The sequence below is a fragment of the Anolis carolinensis genome, chromosome 3 (assembly GCF_035594765.1).
Source record: "Anolis carolinensis isolate JA03-04 chromosome 3, rAnoCar3.1.pri, whole genome shotgun sequence".
Classification (NCBI taxonomy): Eukaryota; Metazoa; Chordata; class Lepidosauria; order Squamata; family Dactyloidae; genus Anolis; species Anolis carolinensis.
In genome coordinates, this window is record NC_085843.1 from 162,617,317 (window position 1) to 162,645,030 (window position 27,714).

Genomic DNA, 27,714 nt, shown 5'->3' on the forward strand with positions numbered 1-27,714 from the left:
AATCACCACCGGGACCACCTGCACTGGTTATTATTATTATTATTATTATTATTATTATTATTATTATTATTATTATATTGGTGGGGCAGTGGGCAATCCTGGTGCCCCTACTTCCCCATCACATGTGGGGAAGCATCACCATACAGCTTGTCCTTGCAATAGCCCCATTGTTCCAAATGGAACACAAGGAGGTTCCCATGTTGGCGGTGCAGTGTCCTACCATGTTGCTGCCACAGTTGAGCAACAGAGCCCCGCCAGAAGTGAACCTACGTCATGGCATAGGCAGTGTGGGGCTCTGTTGCTCAACTGGAGCAGCAACATCCTAGAATGCTAAAAATTCATCATGCGATGAAGTTGTTAACCATAAATGCTCCATGAATCCCACCTAAAATTCTGGGAAATTGGTCTGTGTGAAAGCCTGCAGCATAGTCAACTGGGTTGTCAGCACACACACATACACGCACACACACATCAGCATCTCACAAGACTCTCTTCATTGCATTGTGACACGGATGTGGTAGGGAGCTGGACATGTCATCTTGAGATACCTCCCTCAAAAGCACTGCAGATCTCCATGACATGGTTGATAAAATGGATCAATTCCCCAATCAATGTATAAGGTAAAGCTAAGTACTAAAGGTTTTCCTCCTACATTCAGTCTAGTTGTGTTCGACTCTGGGGGTTAGAGCTCATCATCATTTCTAAGATGAAGAGCCAGCTTTGTCCGTAGACGTCTCCAAGGTCATGTGGTCAGCATAACTGCATAGAGCGCTGTTACCTTCTGCCGAAGTGGTACATATTGATCTAATCACATTTGCATGTTTTCGAACTGCTAGGTTGGCAGAAGCTGGGGCTAACAGCAGGAGATCACCCCACTCCCTGGATTCGAACCACGACCTTTCAGCAAGTTCTGCAGCTCAGTGGTTTAATCTGCTGCACCACTGTGAGTTTCTGAAGCAATTTATAACCATGCTTATATAGTTTGAATGTGTAGGATCTTGGCCAGTTTTTATAGAATACATTATTCTAAAATCAAAATACAGTAGAGTCTCACTTATCCAACATAAACGGGCTGGCAGAACGTTGGATAAGCGAATATGTTGGATAATAAGGAGGCATTAAAGAAAAGCCTATTAAACATCAAATTAGGTTATGATTTTACAAATGAAGCACCAAAACATCATGTTAGACAACAAATTTGACAGAAAAAGTAGTTCAATACGCAGTAATGCTATGTAGTAATTACTGTATTTATGAATTTAGCACCAAAATATCACGATATATTGAAAACATTGACTACAAAAATGCGTTGGATAATCCAGAATGTTGGATAAGTGAGTGTTGGATAAGTGAGACTCTACTGTACTTTTATCAGACCTATTCAATTTTACTTTTATTCCCTCACATCTACTGTAGGAACTTTGTGTTCATATCGACCACTTCTGTTCAATGCACATTATAGAACAGGTCAAATCCCAGCTTTACCAAAATATAATACCCAAGTGGTCGAATTTGGCCAATTGCAGCTTCTTGCCTCATCTATTTTGTAGGGGTTTTTTTAAGAATCAAAGGGTAATACTGTACGGAAATGTACTGTAGAGAGATCTGCATATCTGTGATAAAAGGAGGTTGTGAAATCTCATGGTGCATAGTTTTGCACGTGTTGAAATTCAAAGGGGGTCTTCTCAAGGAAAGCTCCTCTTAACTAGCCAGGTTCTCCTCTTTGTGGATTTTTACAAGGTGTGTTTCTTACTTTTGCTTACCTTAGTAAACAATTTGGAATCATCCAGCACAGAATGTTCTGCTCCAGATCTAGGAGAGGCTGTGGCTGTTTGTCTTTTCCTACTGGAAAGGGCAAGGCTGTGCCTCCTCCTCTTCTTTCCTTGATGATAAATTTACTGAATGCAAACAATTTATGCATTTAAATTCAATTTGCAGTAAGTGAAGTAAACCAAGGACTAAAGAAGAAAGTGTGGGCTGTAGAGAGAAACTGGGCTATTTTAAAAGCAGCTGGGAATGTGGGATTGCAAAGGAAGGTTTCTGTCAAACTGGAAAAGTTGGAGGAGACATGTCAATAGGACTTAAGACCAACTCAACCTTAAGTTGGAAGGTGCAAATCAATAGATCTGATGTAGTAAAAAGCAGAGAGTTTAAATGGTATGATAGATGATACAATTGCCTTCAGTAATAATAAAAAAAATCTTGTAATTCCTATCCTGCCTGTCTTGGGTCTGTCAGATCACAGCTGGCAAGTGAAGGCCTCCAAGGGCCTTCCCAAGACATTGAGTGAGTGTTATTTCATGAATTCTGATTATATTGCCACTTGTTTATTCCCTGCCTTGTATTTTCCCAATTCACCAATTTTCTGCATTCCTCCTATACTGCAATTTACACCTGGCTGTAACTTGATTTGCTACTGTGGAGGTATAGTTTTGTGTACATTGAAGGAATTCCTGTGATTTTTATCTTCCAAGGTATGGACCTTGTAAATACTGGGTTCCAAATTCCCTTTATACAGACAGGATCCTAGTTCTAGAATTGGGTCCTTTTCCAGGCACAAGAAACATAAATGTCTCTGTTCTCCAATTCTCTCCACATAAAACTAAGAAGAATTTATAATTTATTTACTTGTGTTTATCCTCAAGTGATCTGTCTCCTGTGCTAGTTCCCTGTCCCAGTTCCTTAGTTCTGACTTTGTTTAGATTGAGGAAAAACATTATTTGTTGTTCTCAATAACGTAAAGTGCACGCTGTGCTTATATTGTGTTTGTGCCTGCTATTATGCATAGGACACAACCCAAGATGCCCTGTGTGTATGTATGTTTGAATATACATACCTGGAACTGGTGCTTACTTTGCTTTACCGAAAATGTACATGTTCATTGTCACCAAATACTTCCGGTGTGTGTAAGTGCTGATCTCAAGGAAAGCTTGGTGCAGAAATTGCAAAACTCGTCCTGATACCTAACTGTTTTAAAAGCACTTAGCTCTATTGCTATGCAACGAATGGTTTTGAAGTGCGTGAATTAACATGTTTGAATAAAAAACACCCAGACTTCCTTGTTTTAATAAATTTTGATGAGATTAAGGTTCTCTAAAGTCAATAATATGTAAAGACGTAATCACTGGAGACAGCTTTCAACCTCTATGACTTTCAGGGATGATGTGAAGGAATGTTTTGCTGGAGATTCAACTATTGTGGCCTGATACCTGAAAGGTATGGCTAAGGAAAGAAAGGATGTCTAAGGGTTCAGCTACACTGTAGAATGAATACAATTAGACATCACTAACTGCCATAGCTCAATACTATGGAATCGAGAGTTGTAGTTTTGTAAGTTCTTTCACCTTCTTGGCCAAAGAATGCTGATAACTAGGTTGCTTTGAGTTTTTTCAGGCTGTATGGCCATGTTCCAGAAGCATTCTCTCCTGACGTTTCACCCACATCTATGGCAAGCATCCTCAGAGGTTGTGAGGTCTGTTGGAAACTAGGTCTCACAACCTCTCAGGATGCCTGCCATAGATGTGGATGAAACATGAGGAGAGAATGCATCTGGGACATGGCCATACAGCCCTGAAAACTCACAGCAACCCAGTGATTCCGGCCATGAAAGCCTTCAACAACACAATGCTGATAACTAGCATCATAGAATCATAGTTGGAAGAGACCTCATGGGCCATCCAGTCCAACCCCCTGCTAAGAAGCAGAAAAATCACATTCAAAGCACCCCTGACAGATGGTCATTCAGCCTCTGTTTAAAAGCCTCCAAAGGAGACGCCTCCACTACACTCCAGGGCAGAGAGTTCCACTGCTGAACAGATCTCACAGTGAGGAAGCTCTTCCTAATGTTTAGGTGGAATCACCTTTCCTGTGGGTTGAAGCCATTGTTCCATGTCCTAGTCTCCAAGGAAGCAGAAAACTAGCTTGCTGTCTCTTCCCTATAACTTCCCTTCCTATATTTATACATGGCCCTCCTCATGTCTCCTCCCAGCCTTCTCTTCTGCAGGTTAAACATGCCGAGCTCTTTAAGCTGCTCCTCATAGGGCTTGTTCTCCAGACCTTTGATCGTTTTAGTCGCCCTCCTCTGGATGCATTCCAGCTTGTCAACATCTCCCTTCAATTGCAGTGCCCAGATTTGGACACTGTATTCCAGATGTGGTCTGACCAAGGCAGAATAGAGGGGTAGCATGACTTCCCTGGATCTAGACACTATACTTCTATGTATGCAGGCCAAAATCCCATTGGCCCTTTTTGCCACCACATCATATTATTGCCTTATGTTTAACTTGTCCATGAGGACTCCAAGATCTTCACAGTATATAGACTGCTCTGTTAAACAAAGCTCTTTATAAAATTAGAACCTGCAAATTCTCAGGTGGATGTCTCTTAGGAGATTGTCGAAGACACAATGATTCATTTTAAATTTATCCAAATGACGGAGGGAGGGAATAAGCAGCAAAGTGAATATTTTGGTGATATGAACAATTCAAAGGCGTGGTGAATCTGTTTTGGATTTTAATCCAGACTTAAAAGTGCTAAGCAGGGTCTTGAACCTTATTCTCCTAAATAGTTTCAGCACCTTTTAAGTTCTCACCAAGGCCCCATCTACACTGCCATATAATGCAGTTGGTGTAGAGACACATGTAATGCAATTCCATGCCGTTATCAGCACTAGATGAGACTACAGTGACCATATGAAGCAGTTTCAAACTGAATTATATGGCAGTGTAGATGAGATCAAAGACCCCAGAAGCCACCAACTGCAACTGCTGCTGGATATTATTCAACTGCAATTCCCAATATCATCACTATTTGTTATGCTGGCAAATGCTAATAGAAGTTCCAATCCAAAGCCAACATATGGTCTCCTTTCCTGTTGTAGGCTAAGAACTTTTTTTCTATTTTGAAAATATTAACCCATTACAAATACTCTTTAACTTGCAGATATAAAATTCAATTTCCTTTCCCCCTATCTCCTTTCCTCCCACTCCCAATCTTAGTTAATCAACCTAAATATATATCGCTGTCTATCAGTAAAGCTCTTATCATCTTAAGAGTACTGAGAAATGCATTGCATATTATTCTTAACATTCAAAATTTGCTTTTCTAGAAAAAGTGATTAGAATGTGGTTTAAATATAAATAATAAAGAGCTTTCAATTTTCTCCACATTTATCTTTCTCATTTCATTTGATGTGTTAGCTGTTCTGATAGTGCCATAGACCGTATGCTGTTGAAAAACTTTCAAACGTTTTTTGTGATTTCACTGTTTTGAATCTCGTAGCATACAAGACTGCTATGAGATTTTCAATTTTTTGTTTTCAAATATAGAAATTAACAGCAGTAATCCTCCACAACATACTCTATTACCCAAATGTTGATTATCCAATTTCATATTTCTCCCAGAAAATTTTTTTTGCACACATTATCCATATACGTTGCCAGCAATCTAATGATTTCAAGAGCTATTTATGTAGTAGCCTTGTGCTATCTCAACTGAGTTTTTAAAATAACCTTCCCTGACAGAATTCAATGCCACATCATACATTGCTTTTAAAATCATCTTGAGTAATCCAGAAAAATCTAAACTGGAGCATCTTTGAACCCATAAAAAACGGTACCGTTCTTGGGATCCTCACTCAATTTACCAGTTAATTTTGACACTTGTGTCCATTCACCTTCTTTGTCTTACACTTTGTAACACTCAGTGTTACATCTCCCCTCAGGGTCTATGAAAAAGTTGTAAACCGAGACTGTGATTTATGAGGCATGATGCCATTGACTCACCTGCTGAGCTTTTCACAATGTATTCTAATTTAAAACACTAAATCAATTTACTTGGAATAAACTCTATTTGGACTTTTTTGAGATTTTTCTCCGCTTGCTGCAAATTTTTTCCTATCATGATGAATTTTAAGGTCACAAAAAAAAAATCAAGATTCTTGGAAGTCTTTTGTACATTTCTTTGTAGACAACTCAATCAAATCATATTTATGCTGCATTTTGCATGAATAGGTTTCTGTGACCCAATTAAAGGCTAGGAAATAATAGTTTAATACAGTGGATTTTAATATCAAAATGGGCACATGTAGCAGACGTGGGAATATTTGGCTCTTCTTTTTTTTCTTGTATTAGGAGCAACTTGAAAAACAGCAAGTCGCTTCTGGTGTGAGAGAATTGGACATCTGCAAGGATGTTGCCCAGGAGATGCCCGGATGTTTTTGATGCTTTTACCATCCTTGTGGGAGGCTTCTCTCATGTCTCCACATGGAGTTGGAGCTGGTAGATGGAGCTCATCCGAATTCTCCCTGGGTTGGATTAGATCTGGCAACCTTCAGGTCAGCAACCCAACCTTCAAGTCATCAGTTCTTCCAGCATCTGTGAAATGGGGTGAGCTTTCATCTGTCAGCTCTAGCGTGAGGGGACATGAGAGAAGCCTCCCAGCTAACAGATCCCAGTGTCCCCCGGGCAGCGTCTCTGTGGACAGCCAATTCTCTCACACCAGAAGTGACTAGCAGTATGTTCTCAAGTTGCTTCTGACACAATAAAAAAGCAGCTGAAAATAAAACGTAAACAAATTATAGTATCACTATAATTCTGAATGGAAAACAAAATTTCTTGTTGCATGACTTCAAGTTGTTTCTGACGTATGGCAGTCTTACAGAGTTTTCTTGGCAACGTTTATCCAATGGGGTTAGATTTTGGCTTCTTCTGAAGTTGAGAGTGTAACTTGTCCAAGATCAGCTAATGGGTTTCCATAGTTGAACAGGAATTCTGATCTCCAGAATCCTAGTCAATGGTCAGAGTACTATACCATAATGGATCTCATGACCAAATACATCTCTATAAAAATATTTAAGTTGTAGCTGTGAAATGATATTTTTTCTACATTTTTTCAACCAGAATAAGTTTTTTAGCAAATCTCATGCAGTTAATGAGGGAAAATATACTGTGCCTGGTTCAAGAATGCTTTGGGCTGTTAGTTCAATAAAAAGAACAAAGAAACTTTAGGAATGTTTATGTACTTGTAACAAAATCATCTTGAATCACAGTGTATACCCAGCGAAAGAAAACATTTTTTTCAGAGAAACAATCATTGCAATAAATGAGCAAGGAGTGAAACATTCTGCACCATACAGTAACAATGACAACTATTGTGTATGACAATGAAACAACTTTTGAAACACCATAATATTATGAAATCAATATAATTTTCATTATGGGTATCATATAGATCTTGCTTCTCTCCCACAAGGAGCTGTGATGGGCAGAATAAGAAGAGGGTTATGAGATTAAGGTAAAGGTAAAGGTTTTCCACTGACATTAAGTCTAGTTGTGTCCGACTCTGGGGGTTGGTGCTCATCTCCATTTCTAAGCCGAAGAGCCGGCGTTGTCTATAGACACCTCCAAGGTCATGTGGCCGGCATGACTGCATGGAGCGCAGTTACCTTTCCGTCAGAGCAGTACCTATTGATCTACCCACATTTGCATGTTTTCAAATTGCTAGGTTGGCAGAAGCTAGAGCTAACAATGGGAGCGCACCTTGCTCCCTGGATTTGAACCACTGACCTTTTGGTCAGCAAGTTCAGCAGCTCAGTGGTTTAATCTGCAGCACCACTGGGGGCTCATTATAATAATGAGATTATTATATGAATCCCACCCACAAGAGAAAAGCAGGATAGAAATGAATAAATAATAATAATAATAATAATAATAATAATAATAATAATAATAATAATTTATACCCCGCTTTATCTCCCCCGAAAGGGAATTCAAAGTGGCTTAACATAAAAGCATCAGCAGTACCATTTAAAAATATACAAATATACAAACATTAAAACAGGATTAAATATAAACAGTAATTTAAAAAATCCCAGTTAAAAACCATAAAAACGGATTCAAAGTTTAAAACTACAGCAGCCCCTGAATTGATTTTAAAGCCTTCATCTTTAAAAGCCTGTCTGAATAAAAAGGTTTTTTAATACACAGATATTACAAGGTAAAAATCATTAATAAAGCATTTCTGGATTTGATTCAGTTGTTGGATCTCAGCATTCAGTACTTTTCTCTATGTAGAGAGAAAAGCAGTGCACCATCATATGTGAAGAGAGTTTCTATCTTGCAAATGTTGATTTTGCAACAAGTACCTGAGTCAGGAACCTGATTTGTACAATGCCTTCCTGATTGAGATCCTTGTAGTAAAATACACAATTGCATCACGCTTTGCAAACGCCCACGAATGTGCTTTTCCATGGAGGTTGTATCTGTGTTGGAAAAACACTGAATGTGAAGTGGCTCATGGATAAACTGGTTTCTGGAGAACCAAACCAAGAGTTAGAACTTTTAATAATATACTTGTTTGTCACCCTGCACTAAGTGATGTGATTTTTCCTAGAATTCTTGAAGTATTGTTTTCCTGCTTTGACTAAGTCACATTGTGTTCTTCCAAAACTTTTTGGCCTTTCTGGCTCCCAGTATGTATGTGAAGTCAGTTTGCGGTATTGGTTCTTACAAAACTTTAAATGGTTTGGGATTTTGAACAGTTCCTGCCCATTATTTTGGATAAACATAGGGCTTGATGTATGTGTTACCAGGACTATATCCATTTCTGGACCTTTTCTGTCTCAGCATCTTGATCAGGTAAATCTCTCCCTTGGTAAGATAATCTGATTTCTTCATCATATTATAAATTGAGAGTTATGATTGTTTGATTCTGTTGGTATTTAAAATAAGAGCCAAGGTTTGGATTATTGCTCATCCATGGAAATCCACTGGGCGCTCTTGAGAAAGTCACATTCTCTCCATTTCAAAGGAAGGCAAAGGTCCTGTTGAACGAATCTTGCCAAGAAAACCCCATGGTGAGTTTTCCTTAGATTCATCATAGTTGGAAACAACGTTAAGGCACACAACAACACTGTTTATTTCTGACTTCATTATTCACAACTTTATTCCCCCATCATATTTTGTGTTATGGGGTGGTGCTTTGCTTTCTGTTTGTTTTTATTATGCCTTTAGTTGGGTTTATTTATCACTGCAAGTATTCAGAAATATGTCAGATAATTGAAAGTGTTGGTTTTAAGCTTAATACGTTGTAAATAACATGGCTATTTAAAGATCTCCTGATCTGAGATGGGACATGACTTGAGAGTTTAGGTGTTTCCATGAAATGATATGGTGAATCTGCTCCGGGTTTAAGTCTTAATTTTCAATAAACGATACATGATATTGAGCCTGTTTTGGAAGAAAGGGGTCAGAACCTTGGATAGCTCCTTTACTAACAGTAGGCAAAGGTTTTCCCCCTGACACTGTTTAGTCGTGTCTGACTCTGATGGTTGGTACTCAACTCCATTTCTAAGCCGAAAAGTCGGCGTTGTCCATAGACACCTCCAAGGTCATGTGGCCGGCATGCCTTCATGGAACGCCGTTACCGTCCCACCAGAGCGGTACCTATTGATCTACTCACATTTGCATGTTTTCGAACTGCTAGGTTGGCAGAAGCTGGGGCTAACAGCAGGAGCTCTCCCCACTCCCTGGAATCAAACCGCTGACCTTTCAGTCGACAAGTTCAGCAGCTCAGCAGTTTAACCTGCTGTGCCACTGGCGGTTCCCATAGTTCCTTTAACATTGGGTTAATAATATGGAAAATCTGGACTATAGTCCCATTGACGTAGAACCCACCATCCACCATGAACTAATCACAGTCTGCACATCATATTCTATACCTCAAGACTACATTCCCTTTTCCACCATACCATGCTTTTTGGAATGACACAAACTACTGAGAGGAGAGAAATATACAAATATATTGCAAAGATATTTTCACATATCTAATGCTTTGATACAACTCTTCCTGTGCAATCCTTTGTAACTCATCCTTTTTAAAGTAATTTGATCACTAACTCAATATTTTATCATTGATGATAAGTTGGCCACTTAATCAAGGAAGGGCAAGGACGACCAAAAGCTCATCTAAATACTTAGTTGAAATATCTTTCTCATCAAAGGTACTAATTTACAAACCTTCATTCCTATGACCAGAGAGGACACCTCTGCTTCCTATTTTATTTACAATGAATGTTCACATACATCAAAGGAAGTACTCTTTCTTGACTTGAGGCAATTTTGGACATGTATTTTCCATGCTAGAATCTGCAGATACCTGTATTTCTCAACAACATGTCTAAACCCAACCGTACTATTCTCCTGTGAATCCAGTTTATTCAGAGACACACACACATGCACATGCACAGTTGCATATTTGCTATATAACCCCTCCTTCCACCTGCAATGTGGTAACCAAGATGGTTTATTCAAGTACCCATGAGAAAGGGTGAGGGGTTCAGAGAGTTGTAATATTTGACAAAGGAGTGTGAAGTATTTTTCTAAAAGTCGTCAGTGAGGTCACAATGCTCTGATTTCTTGTCTCTCTCTGAAAATAAATACAGGTACATATTATCACGATTGGATTCTAGCAACTTCAGGTAAGATTGGATTTAGAGTTAATTTAGAGCTAGGACTGGCCTCATTATTAGTGGTATTTCTCTGTCAGCCCTAGTTCTAAATTTGGAAGCCAATTTGGATTTTATCAAAGGTTGACAAAAATGTTAGTAAAGTTATTCTGACAGTACAGTAGAGTCTCACTTATCCAACATAAACGAGCCGGTAGAATGTTGGATAATAAGGAGGGATAAAGGAAAAGCCTATTAAACATCAAATTCTGTTATGATTTTACAGATTAAGCAACAAAACATCATGTTTTATGACAAATCGACAGAAAAAGCAGTTCAGTACACAGTAACGCAATGCAGTAATTACTGTATTTACGAATTTAGCACCAAAAATTGCAATGTATTGAAAATATTGACTACTAAAAAATTGACTACAAATAAATATAGAATTGCATAAAATGAATTTACAGTAACAACTTTGTTGGAAGTTAAATCCGTAAAAAGTTTGGTCCTTGCTGCCTAGAGAAAGAGCTGTGGATCTGGGTTGGAGGCAGATTGCGTTGGATAATCCAGGACGTTGGATAAGTGAGACTCTACTGTATATTTATTTCTAGAATGCTGTATCATTGCTGTTTGCCTTCAAGTTGTTTCAGGGACATTCTAATCATAAGGCAAACCAATGGCAGGGCTTTCATTGGGGGAGGATTTGCCCCTATGAAAGAATGTGATTTCAAGGGTACCCAGTGGGTTTCCATGGCCAAGCATTCAAATACTGATCTCTAAAGTCTTAGACAAACACTCAGACCACTATCCAGGGCTAGTCAGAATGGTAAGGAACACACATTTCTTTAAACTTCCTTCCTTGGGAGCAGTAATAATGCGATTATAGCATAGGACAGTGGTTCTCAACCTGTCGGTCCCCAGATGTTTTGGCCTTCAACTTCCAGAAATCCTAACATCTGGTAAACTGGCTGGGATTTCTGGAAGTTGTAGGCCAAGACACCTGGGGACTCACAGGTTGAGAACCACTGGCCTAATACAATGTGGATCTTGACATTTGATGTTGTTGATCATTCCATGCTCTTCCTCAGTAGCAAAATATATCAAGATCTCCCTGTTTAAAACAGAAAAACAACAACAAAGGGAGAAATAATAATGTTTTGGTCAGATCCTTCCTTGGCTACTTTAAAGTAAAGAATGAGAAAGCCACGTTGGGAGATCCAGTCATGATTCTTCCACATGAAAACCGTTAAGGCTTCAGAGACCTTTTACAGATTACAGGGCAATAATAATCATACTTAGGTGAACACACTGGCTCTTTTGTAATGCTTGTGATGTTGCTTCCTTGGCTCGAGTGGGAGTCTCAAGATTTTGGCAGCTCCTGTGTGAACACAGCAGCAACCTTTCCCACCTCTCCTCTTCAGTTTATGCCCTACGGCTTTGTTGGGCAGCATCAAGGGTTGTAAAATGAGGTAAGCGATTCTGCCATTGTAACTGTGGCTGTTTCTTTTGGAGGGATAGGCAGAGGTCATCCCTTTGAACAAAACCATATTGATTTCTCCTATAAGGCAATCACAACCGTTCTAGCTTTGATCTTAAAAGAGCCACATGATTATTTGCACAAAGGCAAGTGTACTTGCTTCCTCCTTAGGCCTTTTGAGATTCTGGCAGGCTCCGATTGCAATGCAGTCAGGCATACGGACACTCATTCTGTTGGAAGAAGATGCGTAACACCACTTGGACAGTTCACGTTACAGGAAATATATATCTATATCTCCTGTAACAGACTGGTTCAAGATTGGGAAAGGAGTACGGTAGGGCTGTATACTCTCACCCTACCTATTCAACTTGTATGCAGAACACATCATGTGATGTGAGGGGCTTGATGAATCCAAGGCTGGAGTTAAAATTGCTGGAAGAAACATTAACAACCTCAGATACGCAGATGATGCCACTTTGATGGCTTGAAAGCAAGGAGAAGCTGAGGAGCTGTAAAGGTTTCCCCTGACATTAAGTCCAGTCATGTCCGACTCTGGGGGTTGATGCTCTTCTCCATTTCTAAGCCGAAGAGCCACCATTGTCCGTAGACACCTCCAAGGTCATTTGGCTGGCATGACTGCATGGAATGCTGTTACCTTCCCGCCGGAGTGGTACCTATTGATCTACTCACATTGGCATGTTTTCGAACTGCTAGGTTGGCAGAAGCTGGAGCTAACAGTGGGCGCTCACTCCGCTCCCCGGCTTTGAACCTGGGACCTTTCGGTCTGCAAATTCAGCAGCTCAGCGCTTTAACATGCTGAGCCACCAGAGGCTCCTGAGGAGACTTATAAGTAAGTTGAAAAAAGAAAGTGCAAAAGCTGGATTGCAGATAACATAACCCACCCCCCCCCCCAAACATTATGGCAACCAGACTGATTGATAACTGGCAAACAGAGGGAGAAAAAGTGGAGGCAGTGACAGACTTTGTATTTCTAGGTGCAAAGATTACTGCAGACGCAGACTGCAGCCAGGAAATCAGAAGATATTTACTTTCTGGGAGGACAGCAACAACCAACCTCGATAAAATAGTGAAGAGTAGGGACATCACACTGGCAATGAAGGTCCGCATAGTCAAAGCAATTGTATTTAGCGTAGTAACCTATGGATGCAAGAGCTAGACCATAAGGAAGGCTGAGTGAAGGAAGACAGACGCTTGAACTATGGTGTTGGAAGAAAATTCTGACAGAGCCTTGGACCACAAGAAGATCCACCCAATCTATACGCCAAGAAATAATGTTCGACTGCTAACTGGAGTAAAGGATATTAGAGGCAAAGATAAAGTACTTTGGCCACATCATGAGAAAACAGGAAATCTTGAAGAAGAGAATGATGCTGGGGAAAATGGAAGGAAAAAGGAAGAGAGGCCGACCAGGGGCAAGATGGATGGATGGTATCCTTGAAGGGACTGGCTTGACCTTGAAGGAGCTGCGGATGGGGACGGCCGACAGGGAGCTCTGGTGTGGGCTGGACCATGAGGTCATGAAGAGTTGGAAGTGACTGAACGAATAAACAACAAATCTATATCTGGCATATTCTACATGAACACCCCACCAACCTTATGGCTTCTCCAGAGTGAAACTGAAACAACAAAATTATGTGTGTGTATATGTGTGTGTGTATGAAGTGCATTTCACTTGCTGATGTGGCTGTGGCGGAAGTATTTTTAGCTGTTTAATCCTTCCAGCAGAACATGTCTTCTCCTTTCTGATTAGTACAAAGCTGGCAGCTAGTCAAATGATAATTACATCCCAACCCATCACCTAGCACAAGCCAACAACCAACACACTTTAACCACTTTGCACCAAATCACTTGTGTTTTTCATGGATTTGAATTGAGCCATAGCAGTACCCTAAGGTTATATATCACTCAGAGAACACTTGGGTAGGATGTGCCACAGATATTCAGGTATCTTGGAAAGGTATCAGGTTCTCCAAGGCAAGACAATAATGCCTTGCTTTGATTTCAAGTGTTAATTTTTTAATAGGTTACACTAGATAGTAACCCCCAGTGGCACAGTGGGTTAAACCCTTGTGCTGGCAGGACTGATGACTTGAAGGTTTGGTTGCTGACCTGAAGGTTGCCAGTTCGAATCCAACTTGGGGAGAGCATGGATGAGCTCCCTCTATCAACACGGATGAGCTCCCTCTATCAGCTCTAGCTCCATGCAGGGACATGAGAGCAGTCTCCCATAAGGATGGTAAAAACATCAAAACATCTGGGCGTCCCCTGGGCAACGTCCTTGCAGACAGCCAATTCTCTCACACCAGAAGTGACTTGCAGCTTCTCAAGTCGCTCCTCACATGAAAAAACAAACTAGGTAGTACGTTTTGGGTGAATAATTGGTTTCAAGAAACATTACATGGATACTTTCCCTTCTTTGTGAATTGGTGCTGGTAAAAATATGACCATTTAATCCTTCTTGACGTCTCTGGTAATTTTGTTTGAGAACTCTGCATATTACTTCGCAGTAATAAAAAGGTGCAAGGTTTGTTTATGTCGGCTGCATAGCCAGCGCAGACCTCTTATCCATGCGATTTGATATATTACAAGAGGACGAGAGGAAGTCAACACATTCAACCAGATAGGAAATTACAATAAATTAGGAAAGGGTGCAGAACAAAGCTGCTTTGCACAGGATCTCCTTAGAAGTTATTAATAAAATCTCAGCTCCAGATTAAAGAGAGCACAAAGAAAAGATAAAAAATTGGCTTTTGTATTCAAAAAACACTGCTGTTCCCAATGAAAGAGGCAGCCAAAAAAAAAAAAGGCAACAAAAATAGCACACGCTGCTGGGAATGAATAACTGATTGGATTGCATGCCCTGGACAACACCCTGGCCAAGTTGCCAGGATTTTAAAGATCTATGTGTGTGGTTTGGCAAATTGCAATTACCACTCACTGATGACTTTTGCAGGTACCGCCCCTGCACAGCTTATGAATGGAAGTCCACACGGGGCACATTTTTCATCACGTTTTTCAGTGGTCTCTGGTCTAGACGCTCTGGAAATTGGCTCCAGAGTAGGCTGCCATCTGGAATTAAAACAACCTGATATGTTCAAAGCTCCTTATCTAAACAGAAGAATCTTAACTTTAAGAAAGCCCCAGAAGATATAATCCCATAGAAAATGATAGTGGTATAGCGGGCAAGACACATGGACATTATGTTCCATTCCTAAAAATGTTTTAGAGTCCCCATCTGGATTTGGGAGACTTAGCCCATGAGTCAGTTTTCTGAAACAGAAATAGTAAATGAGCAATATGACAATCTTATCTATTGTTATGAAGATCTATTCCAAAGACGACTAATGGATATGAATGTTAATAAGCACTTTAGAATTACCAAGCTCGATTCAAGGAACAATGACGTGAATACGAGTGGTCACTGACATCAAAATGACATGAATACCCTAACTGTAGATAATTTAGCATGTTGGCTGGCTGAGGTTTTTCTATTTTTGTGTAACTTAATCCATTCTGGACTTGGTCCCCATGTGAGCCGCCCCGAGTCCCTCCGGGGAGATGGGGCAGGAGTAAGGATAAAGCTATCATCATCATCATCATCATCATCATTATTGTATGACACAGCAAACAAGATAGATATGCTGGATTTCGTTTCACAAAATCACAAGTCGAACACTTCCCAAGTGTCTAGGACTGTGTGATGTATTTTCGGATGATGCGTGCAGATCCCAGTAGGGTGGCCTTTTGCAGTTGGCAGATCGTAATTTTGTCAATGTCTATTGTTTCCAAGGAGTCCTGGTGGCAAAGTGTGTTAAAGCACTGAGCTGCTGAACTTGCAGACCGAAAGTTCACAGGTTCAAATCCCAGGAGCGGAGTGAGCTCCCGCTGTTAGCTCCAGCTTCTGCCAACCTAGCAGTTTGAAAACATGCCAATGTGAGTAGATCAATAGGTTCCACTCCGGCAGGAAGGTAACGGCGCTCCATGCAGTCATGCCGGCCACATGACCTTGGAGGTGTCTACGGACAATGTCGGCTCTTCGGCTTAGAAATGGAGATGAGCACCAACCCCAGAATCAGACATTACTGGACTTATTGTCAAGGGTAAACCTGTACCTTATTCTTTCCAAATGCTGACTGAGATCTTTTGGCACAACACCCAATGTGCCGATCACCACCGGGACCACCTGTACTGGTTTCTGCCAGAGTCTTTGAAGTTCAGTCTTGAGGTCCTGATAGTGGCTGAGTTTTTTCTGTTGTTTTTCATCAATGCAACTGTTACCTGGGATGGCAACATCAATGATCCAAACCTTTTTCTTTTCCACAACTGTGATGTCTGGTGTGTTGTGTTCCAGAACTTTGTCAGTCTGGATTCGGAAGTCCCACAGTATCTTTGCATGCTCATTTTCCAATACTTTTGTAGGTTTGTGATTCCACCAGTTCTTTACTGCAGGGAGGTGGTACTTGAGGCATAAGTTCCAATGAATCATTTGAGCCACATAGTTGTGCCTCTGTTTGTAGTCTGTCTGTGCGATTTTCTTACAGCAGCTAAGGATATGATCAATGGTTTCATCGGTTTCCTTGCACAGTCTGCATTTTGGGTCATCAGCTGATTTTTCAATCTTGATTATTATTATTATTATTGTTATTGTTATTGTTATTGTTATTGTTAACAACATTTTCCTAATAGGTTTTTTGTGTGTGTCAGGAGTAACTAGAGAAACTGCAAGTCACTTCTGATGTGAGAGAATTAGCCGTCTGCAAGGACGTTGCCCAGAGGATGCCCGGATGTTTTTATCATCCTGTTTTACCATCCTTGGGGAAGGCTTCTCTCGTGTCTCCACATGGAGAGCTGGAACTGACAGAGCTCATCTGCACTCTCCCTGGATTTGAACCAGCAACCTTCAGGTCTTCTTTTTGCCATGTGAGATTTCCAGGCTGTATGGACATGTTCCAGAAGCATTCCTCCAGTATTTTCTGTTGGTCATGTGAGTTATGTGTGCCAAGTTTAGTTCAATTCCATCATTGGTGGAGTTCAGAATGATCTTTGATTGTAGATCAACTATAAATCCCAGCAACTATAACTCCCAAATGGCAAAATCAATCCCCTCCAACCCCAAACTGGGGCATATCAGGTATTTTTGCCAAATTTGGCCCAGTGAATGAAAATACATCCTACATATCAGGTAGCAAAGTTACAGTTATGAAATAGCAACAAAAAAATTATGGTTGGGGGTCACCACAACATGAAGAACTGTATTAATGGGTCACAGCATTAGGAAGGTTAAGAGCCACTGGTTTAGAGCTTGGAAATGCAACTGCTTAAGACTACAACTCTCATTGGCCATGCTGGCTGGGGAATTTTGGGAGTTGTAGCCCAAAGTATTTTCCTAAGCTCTCAATAGGATTTATCCTTTGACACGTGGGCTCTTATGAAAGAGGTTTGAAGGAAATGGGCATGAACCATATTCAGAACAGAAGGTACACGACAAAAGTTTTCAAAGAGATTCCAACGTCGCTATAAATAGGACAGCCAACTGAGAGTAGGCCAAGAGATAATGGGCTGAAATAGACGGGGAGGGGATGGGAAAATTATTCAGAGCATCAGGAGGTGCTTGTTCACTGCAATCATAGTTGGACAATAGACCTGCTTCATAATACACAGTGCCGAATCCTGGCCACTGGAGCTCTTTTTAAAAGGTTAGATAAATATCTGTTGAAGATACTTTGGTATTATCAGTCCTTCTTCAAGGGAAGGAAATGGACAGGATGACCTATTAAGGTCAACATGTCTCCGCTGCTGTGGTTGCAGGCTGTGATTCATGTCTTTGTTCCTTCGCTCCTCTGGTAACCCAAACTTTGCAGCACAAGCGTGTGTGATATTTGTGCTCTTTTTGACTACAGCTCCTATTGTTAATCCATGTCTGGTTTGCTTCAAAGAAAGATCCATCATGGATGTTTGGACTCCCTGCCTTGCAGTCTTTCAGCTGCCTTGTAACTCTTCTCTGAATATGCTTTTTCAATGCCTGAGAACACACTGTACTAGAAAATGGTCCAGACAGAGGAGTGCTTGCCAATGCGTTTCCCTACTCCCTTCCCCAACCATGTCCACATGGTGACCATATGTCTGATGAAATGTATACATTTATCATTGCACGACATTACTTTGGAATATCAGTATCCAAAGGGATCTTGTGGCACCCTTGAAATTGAGAAAACGAAGTTGGCAGCAGAAGCTTTCATAGACTGAGTTGCATCTGCTTGAGTAGACTTTGTCTACAAAAGCTTATGCTACCAACTCTCAGTCACAATGATACTACAAGATCCCTGATATGCTAAATGTGATATGCTAATGCATTAATAGAAAACAATAGCAGCAGTGCGGCATATAATAATATATTATATTTGTAAATCACAATAGTTAAAAGCACAAATGCCTATCCTGGCTTTATCTATTATTATTATATTATTATTATTATTTTAATATGACACAGCAAACAAGATAGATATGCTATCTATCTTATTATTATCATCTTATTATTATCTTCTTCCTCTTCTTCTTCTTCTTCTTCTTCTTCTTCTTCTTCTTCTTCTTCTTCTTCTTCTTCTTCTTCTTCTTCTTCTTCTTCTTGTGTTGTCAATGGCTTTCATGACCGAAATCACAGGGTTGTTGTGTGTTTTCCGGGCTGTATGGCCATGTTACAGAAGCATTCTCTCCTGACGTTTCGCCCACATCTATGGGGCGAATCCAGTCAACCCCCATATGCCATGCAGGAAAAGCACAAAGAGCCTCTGGCAGATGGCAATCCAGCCTCAGTAGTAGTAGTAGTAGCAGCAGCAGTAATAGTAATAGGAGCAACCCCAGAGGCCATCCAGACCAACCTCCTTCTGGTATGCAGGAAAATCACAATCAAAGCACTCCCAACAATCTGTTACAGTATTTCACTGATATCTGCCTTTCCTTCACTGGGCTTCATGCTCTTCTTATGCACTATATGTAAGATAGGTCAGTCAGAGAGGGAGGAGTACTTGCACCTTGCGGTGCATCTAAACCAGTGGTTCTCAATCTGTGGGCTGCGGCCCAGAGAACAAAAATCCAGTCTGCAAACCGCCTTACTCTTTATTTATTTTATTTTATTAATTTTATTTCTGCTTCTTTCCACAGAGCTGACCATTGCATTGGATAGACCACATCAGCTCTAGATTATTAAATATGGTTATCTGTGGGCGAGCAGGTGGCAACTACTGGATGGCATATGTTCTGTATCAGAAACTAGAACTGATGTGGTCTGTCCAATGCAATTTTCTGAATCAGCACCCCAAATAACCAAACCGAATCTTAAGTTGACCAAAAACTGATTCGTAACCCTTTTGGTACTAATGTTGGAGAGTGGACCCTGGTCAAGTGGGCTCGGGTAAAAAAAAAGATTAGAAACCACTGGTCTAAATTGTCGAAGTAATGCAGTTTGACACAATTTTAACTGCCATGGCTCAATGCTACGGAATTGTAGGAGCTGTAGTTTTACAAGCCTTACTCCTGGTCACTGTTTTTTGGCCTGTTGATGGAGTATTTTGTTATTCGTTCTTAAGTCTGTGGTTAATTGGTTGATTTGTATGTTTTGTATACTTATGTTCATCATTGTATTATGTGTAGTTGTTGTATGGGTTCCTTGCTGTGTTGAAAACCACCCTGAGTCCCTTGAGTACATAGGGCGGTATATAAAGTATTATTATTATTATTATTATTATTATTATTATTATTATTATTATTATTATTATTATTATTATTTTATTATGACCCAGCAAACAAGATAGACATGCTGGATTTTGTATCACAAAATCACAAGTCGAACACTTCCCAAGTGTCTAGGACTGTGTGATGTATTTTCGGATGATGCGTGCAGATCCCAGCAGGGTGGCCTTTTGCAGTTGGCAGATCGTGATTTTGTCAATGTCTATTGTTTTCAAATGCCGGCTGAGATCTTTTGGCACGGCACCCAATGTACCGATCACCACTGGGACCACCTATACTGGTTTCTGCCAGAGTCTTTGATGATGATGATGATGATGATGATGATGATGATGATGTTGATTATTATTATTATTATTAGCCAAAGAGTGCTGGCAACTCACCAAACTACAGTTCCCAGGATGCCATAGCATTGAGCCATGGTAGTTAGTGGAGTCGAATTATATTCATTCCACAGTGTAAATGCACTCTTGATCTCTGAAGTCACAATCCAGTATTCTAATCAATATTGCGTGCTATCTCTCCACAATGGTTTGCGAGTGAATAACCGATCTCTTAATTATGCTGGCTTGCCTACGTATCAGTGCCAGCCCTCTGTTCTACTGGAATAATGCCCCGAGTCAAGTTACAATGTCAGGACAACACCTATGCAACTAAAGTTTTGCATTCATTCCCACATATGTAATATTCAGTGAGTCATAGGACTGGGCCAAAATGCCAGGAGGATGAGACTGAAGATTAGAATACTTGTGTAAACAAATGTAAAAGGCTTCTTTTGGTATACCTTTGCAGAGGAATATTTGATTCATATGGCCCTCCTAAATGTTGTCGAGCACCAACTCCCAGAAGCCCAGCAGCCTAGACAGCAAATAGCGAAGAATACTGGGAATTGTAGTCCAACATCATTAGCGAGACAGAATCATAGAATCATAGAATCATAGAATAGTAGAGTTGGAAGAGACCACATGGGCCATCCAGTCCAACCCCCTGCTAAGAAGCAGGAAATCGCATTCAAAGCACCCCCGACAGATGGCCATCCAGCCTCTGCTTAAAAGCCTCCAAGGAAGGAGCCTCCACCACGGCCCCGGGGAGAGAGTTCCACTGTCGAACAGCTCTCACAGTGAGGAAGTTCTTCCTGATGTTCAGGTGGAATCTCCTTTCCTGTAGTTTGAAGCCATTGTTCCGTGTCCTAGTCTGCAGGGCAGCAGAAAACAAGCTTGCTCCCTCCTCCCTATGACTTCCCTTCACGTATTTGTACATGGCTATCATGTCTCCTCTCAGCCTTCTCTTCTGCAGGCTAAACATGCCCAGCTCTTTAAGCCGCTCCTCATAGGGCTTGTTCTCCAGACCCTTAATCATTTTAGTCACCCTCCTCTGGACGCTTTCCAGCTTGTCAACATCTCCCTTCAACTGTGGTGCCCAAAATTGGACACTACTTTAGTGTAAGTAGGACAGGCTACTTTAGTGTAAACAATTCATGACAGTGCAGATAAGGGAACATAATTGAAGCAGGTTTTTGATGTGTGTCTCCTTAGCCTAATGTGGAAACTGTCATAGGGTCATTTCTGTAGGCTGATAATTAGATGATCACAAATTGGCTGCTCAATGGATAGTAACAGGTATAATGAGATTATGTCTGGCCATCATAATTGAATCCCTTAAAATTATGAGGTTTTTTTTAAAAAAGGGGGGGCATAGCAATATATTTACCAGAGCTGCCCATTTTAGTTGATTGACTTAATAATAAATTAAAAAATGTTTTTATCAAGTGAATCATAGAATCATAGAGTTTGAAGCGACCACAAGAGCCATCCAGTCCAACCCCTTCATTAATCTTAAGTGAAAATTAATTTGATAGATTTTTTTTCAGGCAAATAAGCAATCTACAGGTGAGAGATTTTTATCTTCAAGTGAAGCTTGAAAATGTGTCCACTAATTTATGCATATTTAGGCCTCACTGCTAACATTCACTTTCCAATGGGGAAAGCACCATGGAATTTACTTCTGAGAGAGAGTTACTTCTGAGTAGGCATGCATAGAATTGCACGGTTAATTGGTCAATTAACTTCCAGATGATCCACAGACTAAAATTTCCTTGATTGACTGACAGCCCTAATATTTACATCAGCCACGTGGGAGTCAAATTCTACCTTTCTTGAATTTAGATTTAATCCAAGGGATCTGGAGACAGAATTAGCATCCTGGTATTTGAACAATTCTCAATCACAAAACAAGACAGCAGAGCACTTCTTTGACTCCAGTGACAACTGACTTAGCTTCACCTTGGTGTTTGTCTCAGATTGCGAATCTACAGACAAATAAATCAAAGGAAAGAGAGAGCAAACAATTGCCTTAATTTCAAATAAACGCAGCCAAACTTTCTAAACTGTCTAATATCATTTGTGACCTGCTTTTTCAAGAAAATTGGATGCCAATGTTTTACTCTTCTTCCTGCTCAATGTAAGACCTGGTATAAACCGCTGAGGAGCCTCCGGTGGCTCAGTGTGTTAAAGCGCTGAGCTGCTGAACTTGCAGACCGAAAGGTCCCAGGTTCAAAACTGGAGAGCGGGGTGAGCGCCCGCTGTTAGCTCCAGCTTCTGCCAACTTAGCAGTTCAAAAACATGCAAATGTGAGTAGATCAATAGGTACCCCTCCGGCGAGAAGGTAATGGCGTTCCATGCAGTCATGCCAGCCACATGACCTTGGAGGTGTCTACAGACAACGCCGGCTCTTCGGCTTAGAAATGGAGATGAGCACCAACCCCCAGAGTCGGACACGACTGGACTTAATGTCAGGGGAAACCTTTACCTTTTACCTATAAACCGCTGAGCTGCTGAACCTTCTGACCAAAAGGTCAGCGGTTCGAATCCGGGGAGTGGAGTGAGCTCCTGCTGTTAGCACCAGCTTCTGCCAACCTAACACTTCAAAAACGTGCAAATGTGAGATCAATAGGTACTGCTCTGGCGGGAAGGTAATGGTGCTCCATGCAGTCATGTCGGCCACATGACCTCGGAGGCGTCTACGGACAATGCCGGCTAATAAAAGAAAATTATCATAAACTAATTTGGAAGTGGTGTTTAACATCGAGAAAGTTAAATACAGTAGAGTCTCACTAATCCAAGCCTCGCTTATCCAAGCCTCTGGATAATCCAAGCCATTTTTGTAGTCAATGTTTCCAATATATCGTGATATTTTGGTGCTAAATTCGTAAATACAGTAATTACAACATAACATTACTGCGTATTGAACTACTTTTTCTGTCAAATTTGTTGTATAACATGAAGTTTTGGTGCTTAATTTGTAAAATCATAACCTAATTTGATGTTTAATAGGCTTTTCCTTGATCAGTCCTTATAATCCAAGATATTCGCTTATCCAAGCTTCTGCCAGCCCGTTTAGCTTGGATTAGTGAGACTCTACTGTATTATGAATAAGAATAATAATGAAAACTGCTGGCGAGGGTGCCAGGAAATTGGAACCTACATGCATATGTGGTGGGATTGTAAACATGTAAAAGATTTTTGGGAATAGGTTATAAGGGAAATAGAAAATATATAAAAATTAGAAGTAATCCAGTGGAAATAGTACTTTTAATTAAAAAAAGAGGATGAAAAAGATAAGAGGGAAAAATTTAATAGACATACTATTAACAGCAGCTAGATTACTAATTGCAAAATATTGGAAAGGAGAAATGAAAATACAAATTAATGAATGGTATAAAGAAGTTTGGAGAATGGCACTGAATGACAAGCTAACATCAAATTTAAAAGTAAAGAAGAGATTATGGGAAAAATGATTTTGAAAGTATTTGGAGAACATTTCTAGAAAAATTATTGGAAAAAGAAGATGGGAATTTACCTCCAAATGAAGAATTGAACTTTTGGTGGGACTACAGAAAAAGAGATGGCTCTGGAGAAGGGGAGCACAGGGGTGAATGTAAATAAAAGAGGGGGAAATGTATAGAATATGTTTATATAATTGTAACTTTTTCTTAAATAATAATAACAATAAAAAACTTAAAAAGAAAGAAAAGGTAATGGCGCTCCTTGCAGTCATGCTGGCTACATGACTTTGGAGGTGTCTATGGACAATGGCTTAGATATGGAGATGAGCACCACCCCTCAGCGTTGGACACGACTAGACTTAATGCCAGGGGAAAACCTTTATCTTTATCTATAAAGGGTATATAAGTAAATAAGTATACCAATGGGTTTAGAAATTGAGATGAGCACCATCCCTCAGAGTCAGACACGACTAGACCTAATGTCAGGGGTAAACCTTTACCTTTACTTATAAAGGATGTATAAATAAATAAGTATACCAATGGGCAGGGAGACAGATTCTGCTCTGTTCGTTGGATTTTGGAAGCTTGAACAAGCTTAAGATAAATGGGATGCCATCCTACAAACAAATTTTTGAGCCTGCTTTTCAAGCTTGTTATGAATACATGGAGTCAGGAGTGTGCTTTATGTGCTCCCTGCATAACTTAAACTTGTTCAAGTGAGCGCTTTCATACACCATGGAGCAAAGACTCACACGCCCACAAACCCCAAAGAAACAAGCAATTGAGCTAACACCTCCCAACAAAGGATCCCCCAGGCAGGAAGCAGCCAGCTCTTGAAGCTTCCTTAGGCTTATCTACTTAGAAGGCAGTGGGAAAATGGGAAGACCCCCATTATATCTTACCAGTCATCACTGTAGAATTAATGCCACTGCCATGGCTCAATGCTATGGAATCATTGGATTTGTAGTTTGATGCGGCACTAGCATTCTTTGGCAGAGAAAGTTAGTATTTTTCCCTGACAGTTAAAGTGGCATCCAATTGTATTACAGTAGAGTCTCACTTATCCAAGCTAAACAGGCCGGCAGAAGCTTGGATAAGTGAATATTTATTTATTTCCAATATTTCTACCCCGCCCTTCTCCCCGAGGGGACTCAGGGGACTATCTTGGATAATAAGGAGGGATTAAGGAAAAACCTATTAAACATCAAATTAGGTTATGATTTTACAAATTAAGCACCAAAACATCATGTTTTACAACAAATTTGACAGAAAAAGTAGTTCAATACACCGTAATGTTATGTTGTAATTACTATATTTACAAATTTAGCACCAAAATATCACGATATATTGAAAACATTGACTACAAAAATGGCTTGGATAATCCAGAACCTTGGATATGCGAGGCTTGGATAAGTGAGACTCTACTGTAATTCTAAGGTATAGATGCACACATTACCTATTGATCTACTTACATTTTGCATGTTTTTGAACTGCTAGGTTGGCAGAAGCTGGGGCTAACAGTGGGAGCTCACCCCATTTCCCGGATTTGAGCTGCCAACCTTTCAGTCCCCAAGTTCTGCAGCTCAGCAGTTTAATCCGCTGCGCTATCAGGGGCCCCAATTTGATCCAGTATAAAAAGGTAAAGGTTTTCCCCTGACATTAAGTCCAGTCATGTCTGACTCTGGGGGTTGGTGCTCATCTCCATTTCTAAGCCGAAGAGCCGGCGTTGTCTGTAGACACCTCCAAGGTCATGTGGCTGGCATGACTGCACGGAGCGCTGTTACCTTCCCACTGGAGCAGTATCTATTGATCTACTCACATTTGCATGTTTTCTAACTGCTAGGTTGGCAGGAGCTGGAGCTAACAGCGGGCGCTCAAGCCGCTCCCGGGACTTGAACCTGGGACCTTTCGGTCTGCAAGTTCAGCAGCTCAGCGCTTTAACGCACTTCGCCACTGGGGCTCCTTTTGATCCAGTATACTGTTGCTAATAGAATTTTCTGCAATAGAAAAGAAATCACAGTCTTTGCTTTCAAAGATATGCAAGATTGCTCCCACTTAGGGTGGCTTTTTAGCTTCCTGCTTCCGGTGGCATGAATAGCTTCCAGATCAGTTGGGTATTGGACCCACTCTGGCTTTTAGTCCAGATCTTAAGGAACTATCCAGGGTGCTGAACCCTGCTGCCACTGCCCTTTTTGAAGGTCAAGAGCCCTTCCCATGTGATGTGAGAGACCACCATTAGGTGGCAGAATTGGTTACTTAACAGCACATGCATGGGAGTGTTTACACGTGGACATCAGTCTCTTACAACCAAAAGTCCAATAAATGAGAAATGACCACTAGATTAATCTGTCTGAGTGAGCAATGCAAAAAGTAAAGTTTGGTTATTGATGTTACCCACCGAAGCACGTTAGCACCTTTCTTACTAGCAATGTAGATATCTGACATTTAATTTTTTTAAAAAAAGTAAAGTCTAACGACTCCAATTCTGTGCACAGCAATAGTAGACGAGACAAAAGCTCTCCTATATGCACAGAAGCAAGCATTATTCAACTTTTAAACCATATCACATGTCCTGAGGCTGTGAACAGATAATCAACTTCAATATATACACTGAAGTCTCTCCTTTTTTTAAAGCATGGCGAATTTTGTCATGCATACAAGCATCCGAAACAGCAGGGTAATTTTAATTATCTCTGATTACTTACGGATATCATGTTAGCAAAGAAACAACAACAACACTTTCCTGATGTAATGCCCTTAGTAACTGGAGTCAACTTTCCCGGACTTCTTTCTGACATTCACCTGTATGCAGGGAATATCACAGGCATTTTAAAAAAAAAAACCATATAGACTTTGACACATAAAATAACTCTTTGACTCTAGTCCTGAAGACAAATTCCAGGACTAAGCTTTGGTACACATTGAGCTCCGTCCATGACATTGTGTCAGCATGATTATTCAACCTGCGTGAGGTCTGTCTCATGTTGCACATTTAAAACAGTCGATCAGAGGGAAGTAAATGGTCATAATGTTTTACAGTCTTACAGTATAGCTTGTTGTGGTCCTCACAGTGAAATGTCTGCACACATGAGGCGAATCAGCCCTAAAACTGTTCAACTGAAGACTTTAATGAATTCACTTAAGACATATTGCTATATAGTGGCTGATATTTTGTCAGGCTTCAAAACCTGTCAGTAAAAAATCTACTCAGCTCCATTAGGGTACCTTTCTCCTCTATTTACATTTCATTAATACATATGCTGGGGCAAGGGGAGAAAAATGCATTGATTTGTCTAATAAATAAGGTTTTACCCTTGCTAAAGTCCAGGGACATAACATATCATTGGCCCAAATATATATATAACTGAGCCCCCGGTGGCACAGCGGATTAAATCGCTGAGCTTCTGAACTTGTTGACTGAAAAGTTGGCAGTTAGAATCCGGGGAGTGGGGTGAGCTCCTACTGTTAGCAACTGCTTCTGCCAACCTAGCAGTTCGAAAACATGTAAATGTGAGTAGATCAATAGGTACTGCTCTGGCGAAAAGGTAACAGCGTTCCATGCAGTCATGTCAGCCACATGACCTTGGAGGTGTCTATGGACAACGCCGGCTCTTTGGCTTATAAATGGAGATGAGCACCAACCTCCAGAGTTGGACACGACTGGACTTAATGTCAGGGGAAAACCTTTACCTTTACCTATCTAATAAATAAGGTTTTACCTTTGCTAAAGTCCAGTGGACATAACGTATTATTGCGGCAAATATAAATACAACTACTTAATAATCAGTACAACATGTTCCATTGTAAAAGAGTAACTCACATTTTTGTGCCTTTTTGTTCAGGCCAATAAATATATTGTCATATGTTGGACAAAACAAGGCCGGGCTCCTTGGAGGAAGAACAGGACAGAAATGCAGTGAATAGTAAGATGAATTATAGAGTCATCACTTATAAGAAGCAGGCAGTACTGTTGTGGCAATCTGAAATAATGTTTTCCTTTGATCCAAGCCACCTCACTAGTGAAATTCTAAGCACCCTGGTGTAATCTTTCTCATGAATAACATTCACTTTCTATCTGCAGAATTTATCACTTGGCACACAATCTGTGTGACTTAGAACCTCACCCAAAACCCAACGTAGTATGCTTGATTAAGAGGAGCAGCCATTTCCTTCTATTCAAAACAAGGTTGATCTGTTACTGAATCCTAAATATAAATGACAGAGTGTTAGGGAGATCAT

General features: G+C 40.4%; 1 protein-coding gene and 1 long non-coding RNA gene across 2 annotated transcripts in view; one reads left to right on the plus strand and one right to left on the minus strand.

The window, feature by feature from the left end:
• adrb1 (adrenoceptor beta 1) overlaps positions 1 to 27,714 on the minus strand; it is a 39,924-nt gene that overhangs the window by 5,798 nt on the left and 6,412 nt on the right. The gene's annotated exons all lie outside the window — the stretch shown is intronic.
• LOC134297636 (uncharacterized) lies at positions 511 to 27,454 on the plus strand. Its single transcript, XR_010004447.1, has 3 exons — positions 511 to 620; positions 837 to 943; positions 27,318 to 27,454. It is a non-coding gene; the product is annotated as an uncharacterized LOC134297636 (long non-coding RNA).